This window comes from Cygnus atratus, chromosome 2 (genome assembly GCF_013377495.2).
Source record: "Cygnus atratus isolate AKBS03 ecotype Queensland, Australia chromosome 2, CAtr_DNAZoo_HiC_assembly, whole genome shotgun sequence".
Lineage (NCBI taxonomy): Eukaryota > Metazoa > Chordata > Aves > Anseriformes > Anatidae > Cygnus > Cygnus atratus.
Genome location: NC_066363.1, coordinates 3,988,687 through 4,000,416, shown reverse-complemented (window position 1 = coordinate 4,000,416; position 11,730 = coordinate 3,988,687). Strand labels below are relative to the sequence as shown.

Genomic DNA, 11,730 nt, shown 5'->3' with positions numbered 1-11,730 from the left:
GATTTTATGGAAATGTATGGCAGCAGAAAATACAAAAATATCTGCACTAAGTTAGATCAGAAATCCATACGTACACTTGCAAGTCACTAGAAAAATATATAAACAATGGGCAGGTATTAAGTGCCCTAAATTATCTCCCAACACTGATTGAAATGGTGATCTTGGAGGTCTCTTCCAACCTAGATGATTCTGTGATTCTGTGAAATGTGTCTCAGAGACATTCTGAGCCAGAAGTGGTCTTCTGGTATTGAATTGCCTTTATGGACTTCTCCTCTATAATTTGCTTTGAAACACTTGGAATCTTCTAGCATCTGCCAGGTCATATAACATTTAAGTGAAGACTTTGAATACTTTTTTTTTTTTTTTTTCCCCAGGGCTTCCTGATTTTTGTTTGGTATCTTCTCATTCTTGTGTAAGGAAGGACAGTGGACATTTTTTCCTTATTCACCTTCTCAGAGTTATTTTTTTATAAACTTCCACTGTTTTCCTTCTCGGTAGTCTCTGTAGAAAACTGAAGAATCCTCATCTAGCTGGTTCTTATAAATGATTCATTCCATATATTTAATCCCCTTGCCGACCTCCTGTTATATTTTGTTCATTGCTATTTTGCCCGTTTTCTCTCTACCAAAGATGCTCATATATATTTTCTTCTGTTGACTCCCCTTAGTGGGGATGTAACTTTCACTGGAGAGATGATTCACACAATTTAATTTCTTTAACCAGCTGATTGTGAATCACAAGAGTTTGTCAAAGGACCAGATTTTCAGCTTATTTACCTGAGAAGAGGAATGAACAAATTCTTCTTTCATGCCAAGTGGTGTGAGGACTCCTGAAAGAAGAGGTAGGTCGGATAGGAAAAATAATGCTGATTTTCATAGTAACAGTACTCTTGACTTCAAGAAAGGTACAATACAGGAGCTTTGCATCGACCACTTGAACTAAACTCTTTCTTAGCAAAGTTAAATAAGTAAATAAATAAATAAATAAAAATTCCCTTGAGATTGGCAGATATAATGCAAGAGATGTAGGAGCAGCTGGTGCTAGTAAAGGTTTTCTAGAGCATCTCAAAAGGCAATGCACACCTTTTCTAAGGCAACAGATACTTAAGCTGCAGATATTAAAAGAGCCAACAGTGTCCAGGGAGATCTTCAGTTGGTTAAAGTACGTTAAAGTGAGCTCACCATATCCCTAGGCTTCACTGATTGTAATGACTAGGTCTCTGTTGACTATGACAGTAGTGTTGCCTAGCTCATATACAGACACCTACCTTCACCTGTCAATTTTCAAGCTGACTCCCATCCTCCTGTCCATGAGATGTTACCCCTTGCTATGCGGCAGCCTATGGAGGCTGATCAAGGTAAAGTATGGCTACCACCATTTGAATAAACATGCTTTATAGCCGGCTTGCAAGCTGGCTATAGCAGAGCATTTTTCCTGTCATGCCCAGCTTCTGGTGGGTGATTTCTGCATATGCAAAAGCCTGAGTCAGAGGCAGGTTAGTATCACCTCCATGTGCTACATGTGCTGATGTGTTCTCCTCCCCTCATTTTTTAGAGCTTTCAAGTCAAATACAGCATCTTCTGCAGCAGAACAAGCATGAGGGAAATGTGGTGTTGATGAAAGGTGCAGTTGTTTTCCAGTAAAATTTGTAACAGATACAGCGGACAAAGACAAAGAGAGGAAGGCTGGATAAAGGAATCAAGAGCTTTGGTTCAATTTAATTCCCTTTGATGATGGCCAGATCAATAGACTCCTGTCCAGACAGCTAGGAGTGAATTTACTGCACCTCAACTTCTCACTGATGGCTGCTTTCACACCCTCTGCTACTTCCCAGCACCCTGAGATAAGCATAGCTGTAAGTCTGTCAGCTGAGCTGCCTTATATTTACTGTAGGGTAAAAGTAGGCACACAATAGGATACCTTCTGTTCTTTATATTCACACTTTGATTTACTTCCTCTTAAGACAGAGATGTAGACCTTTGCCTACACATCCCATAAGTCCCAATTAATCTTTCCTGGCGGGGAATTTGACGTACTGTACTTTCCCTGGTTGTGGACAAAGTTCTGCTAGTAGAAATGTCTTAAAACAGTACAGCTCATTTCCATAGCTAGAAAGGGAATAAATAACTGCCTTTTCCTTGCATAAGTAGCTGTTTTTTCCCCACTCTCTACCTCCACCAGATCTTGCCTTCAGGAGCTAGGAGGTATCTATTTCTGACTGTTAGCAGTCTCCTAATTGGCAGGAAGTGACTGGGCAATATGCAGACCAGAACACTGCCCTGGGGTAGTTCTTATCCTTGTAGAGGAGAACAGGCCAACTGGGTGTGTCTCAGCAGTTGAGGCTTGTCAAACCTCATAACGAAAGAGTGATTTATCTCTTCAAACACTAGAAGCTTACATTATGAGTGTCGACAAGCTGGGCTTGTGTTCGCAGTCTGTCTAATGTCAGTGGAGAGACACAGGCACATTTAGGACACAGTTCCTTTGAGCTGTTTTCAGTATTTCCCTGTGCTGAGGTGGATCATGCCTTGTATTCCAGTAACTGCGTTAATAAGAACTGACTCTGATAAGAACGGAGGGGTGGTTGACCAGCTAAGACCTAGTTGTTCAATCAACTAAATCACCAGTGATTTCAAAATAAAATAAAAGGGTGAGGACCTTCCAACCATATCTTTAACCCAATCCCAGCAAATACTCTTGCAGCCAGCTTGCCAGTGTCTTGACCCTGTGTAGAATGACAGATGGAAGGCTGTCTAGGTCATTTAGCAGCACGTCACACTTTTCTCTCAGGAAGCCTTCTCCTGCCCCTGCCAGTCCCTCATGCTGGCCAAAATAATTGTTATCACGCTTCACACACACATAAATAATGAAGAGCTATTTAATAGGCTGCTGGTGAGGGTAACAAACAAGCACCGTTTGCCTGAAAAAGACTAAATTGTTTTATCCTAAAGAAAATTATCCTTTTCAGAGAGCAAAGTTCTTAGACAGATTCCTGACTTCTCCTATAGGAAACCTGAAATGGGTATCAGCTGAGATCATCTAAGGCAGTCCAACTGAGGCTGGATACGGGCCACTAGATGATTCTTTTGGCCTGTTGCCCTTCTCCTGGGAAAGACAGGGAGCAGATGTTGTAGCAGCACATAATAATTGAACAGCTGGGAACCTTCTTCCACGTTTAGCATTCCAATGGGACATTTCATAGTGATGCTTCTGTTTTTTGATGTAGGGCTATCATAAATTTTGGAAGTTTTGAGGGGTCGTGGCAGCCGTTTTGTATTGTTTGGGGGAATTATTTATTTCTACAGGATGAACAGAGATGCTTTTATTGGGAAGAACATTTTGCTGTGGAGGTTACTTTGTCCTGCATCTTCTCCTTTAGGATTCAGATAAAATGAGGTTTGCTGAGATCCTTCTGAGTAATAAATAGGTGTCTACATCTGACTGAGTTACTTACTGTTGGATTTCTTTATGCTTTCTGGAAATCTAGCCTGGAGTCTTATCCTAGGTAGGCATTAAAGTAGGTGCAATAGATGGTATCCTAAAAGTGCTTCTCTCCCTTTAATGTCTATAAACAGTACACAGGGTGATTAAAGATTTTTTTTTTTCATATTCTTTTTTCCCTCATGTTTAGCAAAGCTACTAAAAGCTAAGAGATGTGGCTAGAGAAGTTGGTAAAACTGGAGAAGGAGAAAGCACAAAGGAAATATTTGAAAAGTCTGAATGATTATTTGGACTGCTCCGTGATGCTGAAATAAAAAACAGAGCCGAATGCACTCACAGTGTGTCTGTGCCTTCTTTTCTCAGGAGAAGGCCCTGATGCAGCCATGGGGCTGTTACTGTGATAAGGGACCAGGAGCAGTGCTGCCTCAGTCAGTGCTTCTGTTGTGGAGCTACATCCCCCTCAGGCCACAGGGACTATAACATACAAATAAGTAATTGGGCCAGGGATTTTCACACTGGACAGGTAATAGATTTAGTTGCTCTTTGGAATGGATTGCTTTGGTTTTCTTTTGCTTAATCTGGGCAAAGGGTAAAGGCAAGGAGGATATGAAATGAATTTACATTCTAAAGGAAATGGAAGATGGGAGATGCAGAAAGTGAAAGGGGAGTGATAAAAGATAAGCAGAGGGAAGGGTTTCCACACTGGGAACAGTGTTGGTATCCCAGGCATGAAATTTGGGTGTGATTGGAAGAACCTCATTAGCAGGCAGCACAGATCTCAGGGAATTTGGGGAGGGATGCAGGCATCCAGCATCTCCAGTTCCTGACATGGATCTGCCGGGCTTGAGATCATTACAGTTGACAGCAGTAAAAACAGTGTGGAACCAAGTGCTTTCATGGGATGCCCGAGTCTGGACAGGCTTTACTCTTGAGTGCGACTCTCTGTGGAAGGGAGCAGGGACTGGATGCTTTTGTGTCATTCCTTGCCAGGGGACACGTGCCACCCTGCTATTTTCCAGATGCACATCAGAAGAACCAGTTGGACATCCCTTCCCTTCTCATCAACCACCTCAGCCTTGTCTACAGCTCCATGCCCATTCCAGCAACAGGTACGACTCCTGCACTGCTGTTGTGGGCAGCTCGGTGCCATGAAGCTATAAGGCAGTGCAGGGCAGGACAGCTGCTGTTGTTCCTGTGCAGTCACTTCCTTTCCTGGGTGTGTGTGGCTCTGCTGCAGGAGGGGAGGACATACTTTCCACCCGCTCACAGGGCTTGTCCTGGACACAGGCCACATGCCCATCTGCAAATACCATCTGCAAAATGCTGCTTCTAGGTGAAATTCCTGCTCCACTTTCCCTCAGGTCCCTTCCCTGCCAACTCCAGCTACTTTATCGCTTTTCTTTGCTATCAACTCTTCTGCAGCTCAGGGAGAAACTGCCTCCCCTCACCCTCCCTCCCACACCCCCTTTCCCATCCAGCAGCGATGCCATCCTCCCTCCCATCACCATGTTTTGCTGACCCAGTCGTGCCAATTGAAAATAAACAAATAAATGAATCAGTGGGGCAGCAGAGACGGTGGTCAGGGGACAGAGAGAAGGAGCAATTGGGGGAGGTAGGAAGAGAAAAAAAAACGGGTGGGGGAAAAAGTGTTTGATTTAAGAAACTTAATTTGAATAAACCCCTCCTTCCTCCGGTCCTCATTGGCTTCCTTCTTTCTCCTCCATATTAATGAACTAGCCAAGGAGAAGCGATTGGCTCCATATCCCCTTTCCTTTCCTCAGGCACTTGGGGGAGGAGGTGTTTGCATTTCTCCGCAGGACCAGCTCGCTTTGCAGAGCATTGTCTGGGTATGAGAATCACACAGACACACAGACACACACACACACATACAGAAATACCGGGGCGAGCACACCACAGCCTTGACTTGCATGCAGAGCATCTGATCCAGCCTGAATCCCCTTCTCCTCCTTTGCTCCAACCCCCACTTCCCAAGCTAGAATAACCCCCCTTAAAAATAAAAATATAAATAAAAAGGGGAAAAAAAAAAGACACCAGGAAAAAAAAAAAAGTTTGCAACAAATCTCCTCCTTCCTTCTTTTTTTTTTTTTTTTTTTTTTTTGGATTTAGCGATGGCAAATTCCTTCACGGCCAGGACCTGGCCCATCCCCTGAGCAAAGGCAGCCTGGACATGACCGGCAGGCGAGGGAGGAGGAATTTGGATTCCCTTCGGAGGCGCCGACCCCTCCTCCGGCCGGTAGGAGCGAGGCGGGGGGAGCCCGGCTCCGGCCGCTCAGTGTCCCCGCGGGCAGCCGGGGCTGGTCCCCTCCTTGTCCCCCCGCCTCTGGCTCCGAGCCCACCGGCACCCGCCCCGCCCCGGCACCCGGCGGGGATGCAGCATCTCCAGCACCGGGACGGATCCCTGCTGCAATGGTAAGTCCCTTCCTCCGACCGGGCAGCGGGATTCGGGCTCTGCCCCGCTTCGGCCCCAGCCCGGAGATGCTCCAGAGCCGCTGATTGCAGCCGGCGGGGGGATTAGGAACCGCCGGCTTGAATTGGAGTGACATTGATTTACCGGCTCTTCCCCCAGGTCCTGGGAATACTTCTTTTGGGGGGAATTGCACGCAGGCTTTCAGCCTCCAGACACAACTGCAGGCTCCAAGGATGCGTCCGCGAGATAGATTTGTTGCTTGTCGAACAGATAAAGCTCCCTTTGCAAGTGGTGACAGGTTAACGTGCTTGGTATGGGAATCACGTCTGATTTTAACACAATATGGCTGGTAAATAAAACCTGATTGCTAACAGACCCGGTGCTGCTGTTGGCATTTTCGAGCTCTAGGCTACCTTTGCAGTTCTGCATCTTCACCTGCCGCAGAAACTCTGATTCACCCTTCAACCAGTGCACCAGGACTCCTCTATTTTTCTGTGGGGCAGTAGTAGAAATTGCTGTTAATGTGCCTTTGACCTCTGCTTGCATGCCTCTGGGCACTTCTTATCAGTATTTGAACAGCTGGCTCTAATAATACCATCTTTATGCAGAGCACATCCTAAGTCAGAGGGATAGCACACAGGACAGACTTTTTGCCGCTATGCTGTGGTTTTAACATGTGAATGGTTCAGGTATGTATTGGAATCTGAAGAGTTTACTGTCAGGGAGAGAAAGATAATGCAGCATGGTGTTCGGGAGTGGGAAATGCATGAAAAAAAAAGAGAGATTTGTTTTGAGACATACCGGTGTCTATGGCGAGATGATCACTTACATAGAAGTACGTCTGGATGAACTCCCTGGAAGTCAGTGGTTTTCCTCTGTATCTAGTCTGCTGGTAAACAGAATCTGGCCTTTAGCTTGAAGCAGGTATTGGAGTAGCACCAGAGGTAATTATAAGAGTAACAAATAATAAGAACCAAAATGAATAAAGTGGCAAAGTGACCTGGTTCTTTCTTAGGGTATTATGGATTACCATCCGTCTTGTGTACGTTAATTACAGTGCATGTGTTGGACTGATATTGCAATATGCAGAGTAATTGAAGAAGATTTTTTTTCCCTCTGTCTCTTTTTAATCTCTTGGAGTCAACAAACAACAAATAGATTTTCATTTGATATTATTTTGGTACACTGCCATCTCACTTTTGTATTCTGTGTATGCAACACTGGTCAGGTACGGTGGGAAAATATTTCTATGGCTAGCATATGTTAATCAAAGTGAATGTATGATTGCTTAATATTACTGTTGAAGATAACAGGAAGGCAAAATCCTTAAAGTGTTGTTATTATAGCTATGGAGAAAGAATGCATTATACAAGCATCTTTACTTGGCTAATGCAAAACACGCTGGAGCTGTCTTGAACAAAGTTGTCCTAAAGGAAAGGTAAAGCAGTGCTGCTCTGATTTGATGAATAATTAAGGAATGTTATTCAGCACAATAACAGCAGTTGGATTAAAGTTGATATCTCTGCTTGTATCTTGGTTATAGCTCTGTGTTACAATTTATATATATATTTTTTCACATTTCTATATGCTGAGAGCAGTGGTGGCTGCTTTGTTGTTCATGCAGGACAGCTACAATTGATCTGTTATTGTAGTGGCAATCTATCTTGGACATCGCGGAGCAGAGGGTTTCTGTTGCTTTGTTTTCTCCAATCTAAGGCATGTGTGCAGTGACTGGAAGGATAACTATTGGCACTGAACAGACTCCAAGGTCATGGGGGGCTTCTCGGAACACCAGAAGGAAAGCCAGTTGTCCCAATGTATTTATCTTTAAACAGGGACTAGTTTTGTGATTGCTCCGTGGCTCTAGCCTTCCATTGGGGTTCCTGCTAGAAAGCAAGAGGGCTTCTTCCTCCCTGTAGATTTAAGATGTCTGCTGTTCTCATGGTGGTGCCACAGCCGCCTGTAGCTCTCCAGATCTGCTGTTGTCAGTGTATATGTGAAGCTCATAAACACGAAGGCAGAAGCTTTGTTGTAGGATGCTACCAGGGAGAGAAAAACAGAGATCTCTGAGACTGTGGGCTGTGCTGTTGATCACGTTCAGACCTTTGTTCATTGCATCTCTCTTGATTTGGCTGACTGAGCCGGCATCCTGGAGATATTTTTTCTGGGGTTGAGTTCCATATGTGCCTACGCCTTTGATCAGTTGAGACCCATGTCCCCAGGCTGATTCATTTTAATATAGCAGATTTTGTTTTTCTTTCCTTCCTTCTGAGCACACTCGGTACAAACAGTCTAATTCTTAAATTAGCTCAGATTATCTTCTAATGAAACCCGAGTATGTGAGTTAAGAAGCACAGACAAAAAGTAAACTGAGGACAGGATCATACTGTAACTTATATGCAGAAATATCGCATCTTACAGTCGCTCCCAATTTAGTAGAGAAAAATCCTTTTTTTTTTTTTTTTTTTCTTTTTTGATTCCATGATTCTCAGGAGATGCAAACTGAGATCAGGATTTAGAAGTCAGTGGAGATACTGGATTTTATTTTGCTTGTCTCAGAAACTACAGCATCAATCTATAAGTCAGCACAGTATGTTTTTGCATTGGTTTATGCTCCCTTGTTTCCATTCCCTGTTCTCCTCTCATGTCAGACATTCAACCATCCTGTATCACCTGTGAAGACAGCAAGTGCACAATTTCATACACATTGAACTCAACGGAATTTTTGGAGTGGGTCCTCCACACCACTGCAAAAGTGGAATAACTCCACTGAACGGGGTGTAAATGCTCCAGTGAGAAACTCTCTTTTTTCCTATACATGACTTCAGTCATCTGTGCTGATAATACATGGGCAAGGATAGCTTTAGCATCACCCTGTGTCAGAGTACTCCTGCTAGCCAATATATACAGCATCCCTTGAGGAGGTACTTTTCCAGTTCCCTCTGTGCTGAACTTGTACTTGTCTTAAGAAATGCTTTGCATACAGAAAGGTATTTGGTTGTCTACAATCACTAACAAGTACTAGAGTTCATTTGTCTGTGGTGGCTGTTGAAACACTTTGTATTGTAGTTGAGTGGGCACAAATATATGAGAAAAAAGGCAGATTTGCAAAATGCTTTGCTGGTTGCTCCCCTCCCACCCCCCCACCCCCCACCCCCTTTGCTTTGCATATATTTTATTCTCTGACCACCTTTTGCTCTCTCAGTTTGTTGATCCACCTTCTTCGGCTTGAACTTTTATCTCCACAAGACAAACTAGGAAATCATGTAAAATAAGAAAGATTCTTTGAGTCCTGTTCACATAATTCACTTCAATTTGTTGGTTGTATTCCCATGCAAGATGATGGGCTGTTCTGTAGAGTAGCCAGATTAATAATTTCAGGGTAGAACTTCTTAGGAGGCACTATATCATTACATTTCCTGAAGGAAAAGTACAAGCTTTGTCACACAGAATATTTAAAACTAACATAGCTGTTGTACTGGGGAATATTCCTTTGGAAAGAACACTGCATAAATATACAGACCCAGTTGCGGGGACTCTTGTTTCCCGCTCTGATTCTATGCTACTGTTGAATTCAAATTCTCTTGACATAATTGTCCCATGAAATGAGCTGGTTTGCATTTGACATCAGAATTTATCTGCCCTGGAGATATCCTGATGATCTCATTCCTGCTCATTCAGGTGTAATGGTTGAATGGGTGAAGGTATAAGGGTGTATGGTAGGACTATGATCTGAAACAGCTCTGATTATTCATTTGGCAGATTTTTTTAAGATGTTTTAAAAGGTGTGAAAACCTCCACTTAAATTATATATATTTTTAACAAATTAAATTAAAAATTCTAGTTTATATTAGTTTAACTTGTAATTCACCCTACAGGCAGCAGAAACGCAAATAAATATTTATGTGGTTTAATTCTTCTTCTTCTACTTCTTAAAAATAGTTATGGCAACAACAATAAACAACAATAACAACAATATAAACTTCCGTTTATAACATGTTGGGAATTTTGAGGTCTACGAACTCCTTACTGAGCACAGAACATCACACTTCTGCCACATCTCTTTGAGGGTTTGTGTGTCTGCTGTTGAGGTATTTCACAAAAAGCCTTAATCACAATGGCTTTTGCACTCCATTACAGATTATTGGGTCACAATTGTTCAGGAGCTGCAAATGGAAGGATAATTATAGACTGTTATCTGTGATTTGTTGGGCCTGCTAAATGGAGCTGAGGGTTAAGGCAGGAAAAGTCCTTTTAACCTGCGTAGTGGGTTAATAGCTAAGATTTTTATTCCTCAGTTTCTCAGAATAAGGCAAATTGTGCTATTTCTTTTCTCTCCAAGGACAGCATATTGCCCTGTCTGATTCATTGGGAAATTGTAAGGAAATGTCTTGTTAAATAGAAACAGGACAATATCATGTTCTTTTCTTTCAGGGGGTAGACATATCATAAGTTCTGTCTCTGATGCAGAGAGGAGGTGTAAATTGCCCCACTCTCAAGGTGAATACTTGGCCCCAAGGGATCCCCTGCAAAACTGTCATTCATTTCATGTGGATGAAGGCTTTCTCTCAGAAGTGTCTGGCAGTCTGTGGTGACGTCCATCTACTCTCACTTAAGCATCTGAAAATTAGATGGTTACATCCAGGCTAATTCCAATCTCCTATATTATTATATAAGATGCATCATCTCATCCTGAAGATGAATAACTCTAGGGGGGGTTCTTGCAGCTACTGTCTCAGAGCTGCACATCCAAAATCTGAGATGAATTGTTCCACGATATCTCAGACATGTCCCTGTGAAGTGTAATCCGTCTCTTGCTCCCATCTTTGTTCAGGGGGGAAATTTATTGATCTTTTATTTATATATTTTTTGGTAATTATTATTTCTCTATATATTTTTGCTAGCTCATAGCAATGGCAGATCCTGAAAAATATTCAGTTTTCTGAAAAGCCCAAACCTGCTGTGGTGACCCCCACAGCTTCCTCACCCCCATCTTCCCTTTATCCAACTGGCAGTAGATGCAGTCTGTCCCTGGCAGGTAGAATTCTTGCCGCATGTCCCAGGCAACACCTTTTCTATTTGCAGCTGGGATTTTTTTGGTTGTTTTTGTTTTTAATTCATTGATTGTTTTGGATCTCAGAGCCTTCTTTGGTGTATTGACACTTTCTGTCTTCAAAGCACATCCAATTAGTAGGAGGGATTTGCCAACTGAAGCTTGTATGTCATTTCGTGAACAGGTGGAGATGCATCAACACAGAGGAACATCCAGGATGGCTACATGATTTTCTGTAGGCAGATGCAAGCTCACTTTGACTGTTCTCTGAAACAGCCAGCAGCTTTGCAATGCAACAAGCCTGATCTAAAATACCCTACTTGTGAATAGCTAGACTATATGTTGCAAGTAGATGCAGATGAATGCTGATCAGACCTCTTTGGCTTAGGGTTGGCACCTTGTGAAAAATGTTCTGGCCATCTTGGGGCACATAACATGCTTAGGATTAGGAGACCTGAAAGCCAGCTATTTGCCATAAATCAATAGGTCAATGCTTTCTTATTATAATGCATCAACCCCGTCTTAAGCTAACATGCTCCAACTGTCTGTTGATAAATGAATTTAACTAACACCTTCCTCCATAACTATGGCCTTTAAAAATATTTACTGAAGTCCAAATAATGAAAAAATATATATATACATGAACTTCTCACAGCACAATGATATGTAGACAAATTAAAGTTGCAGTACTAACAGATACTTCTCCACAGCAGAAATGCATCATATTTATTTGGAAAGGCAGTTTAAAATAGCTAAGATATCCTTAATTGTCAATTTATTTTCCAGGAATCATAAGTCTTTTTTAAAT

At 42.6% G+C, this 11,730-nt stretch overlaps 1 protein-coding gene across 1 annotated transcript in view; it reads left to right on the top strand.

Annotated features, from left to right (window-relative positions):
• Positions 1-5,731: 5,731 nt before the first annotated feature.
• Positions 5,732-11,730, top strand: part of ADCYAP1R1 (ADCYAP receptor type I) — a 141,117-nt gene continuing 135,118 nt past the window's right edge. Inside the window, exon 1 of the mRNA XM_050708890.1 lies at positions 5,732-5,871. The gene's annotated coding sequence lies outside the window, so the exon portion shown is untranslated. The remainder of the gene's footprint in view (positions 5,872-11,730) is intronic.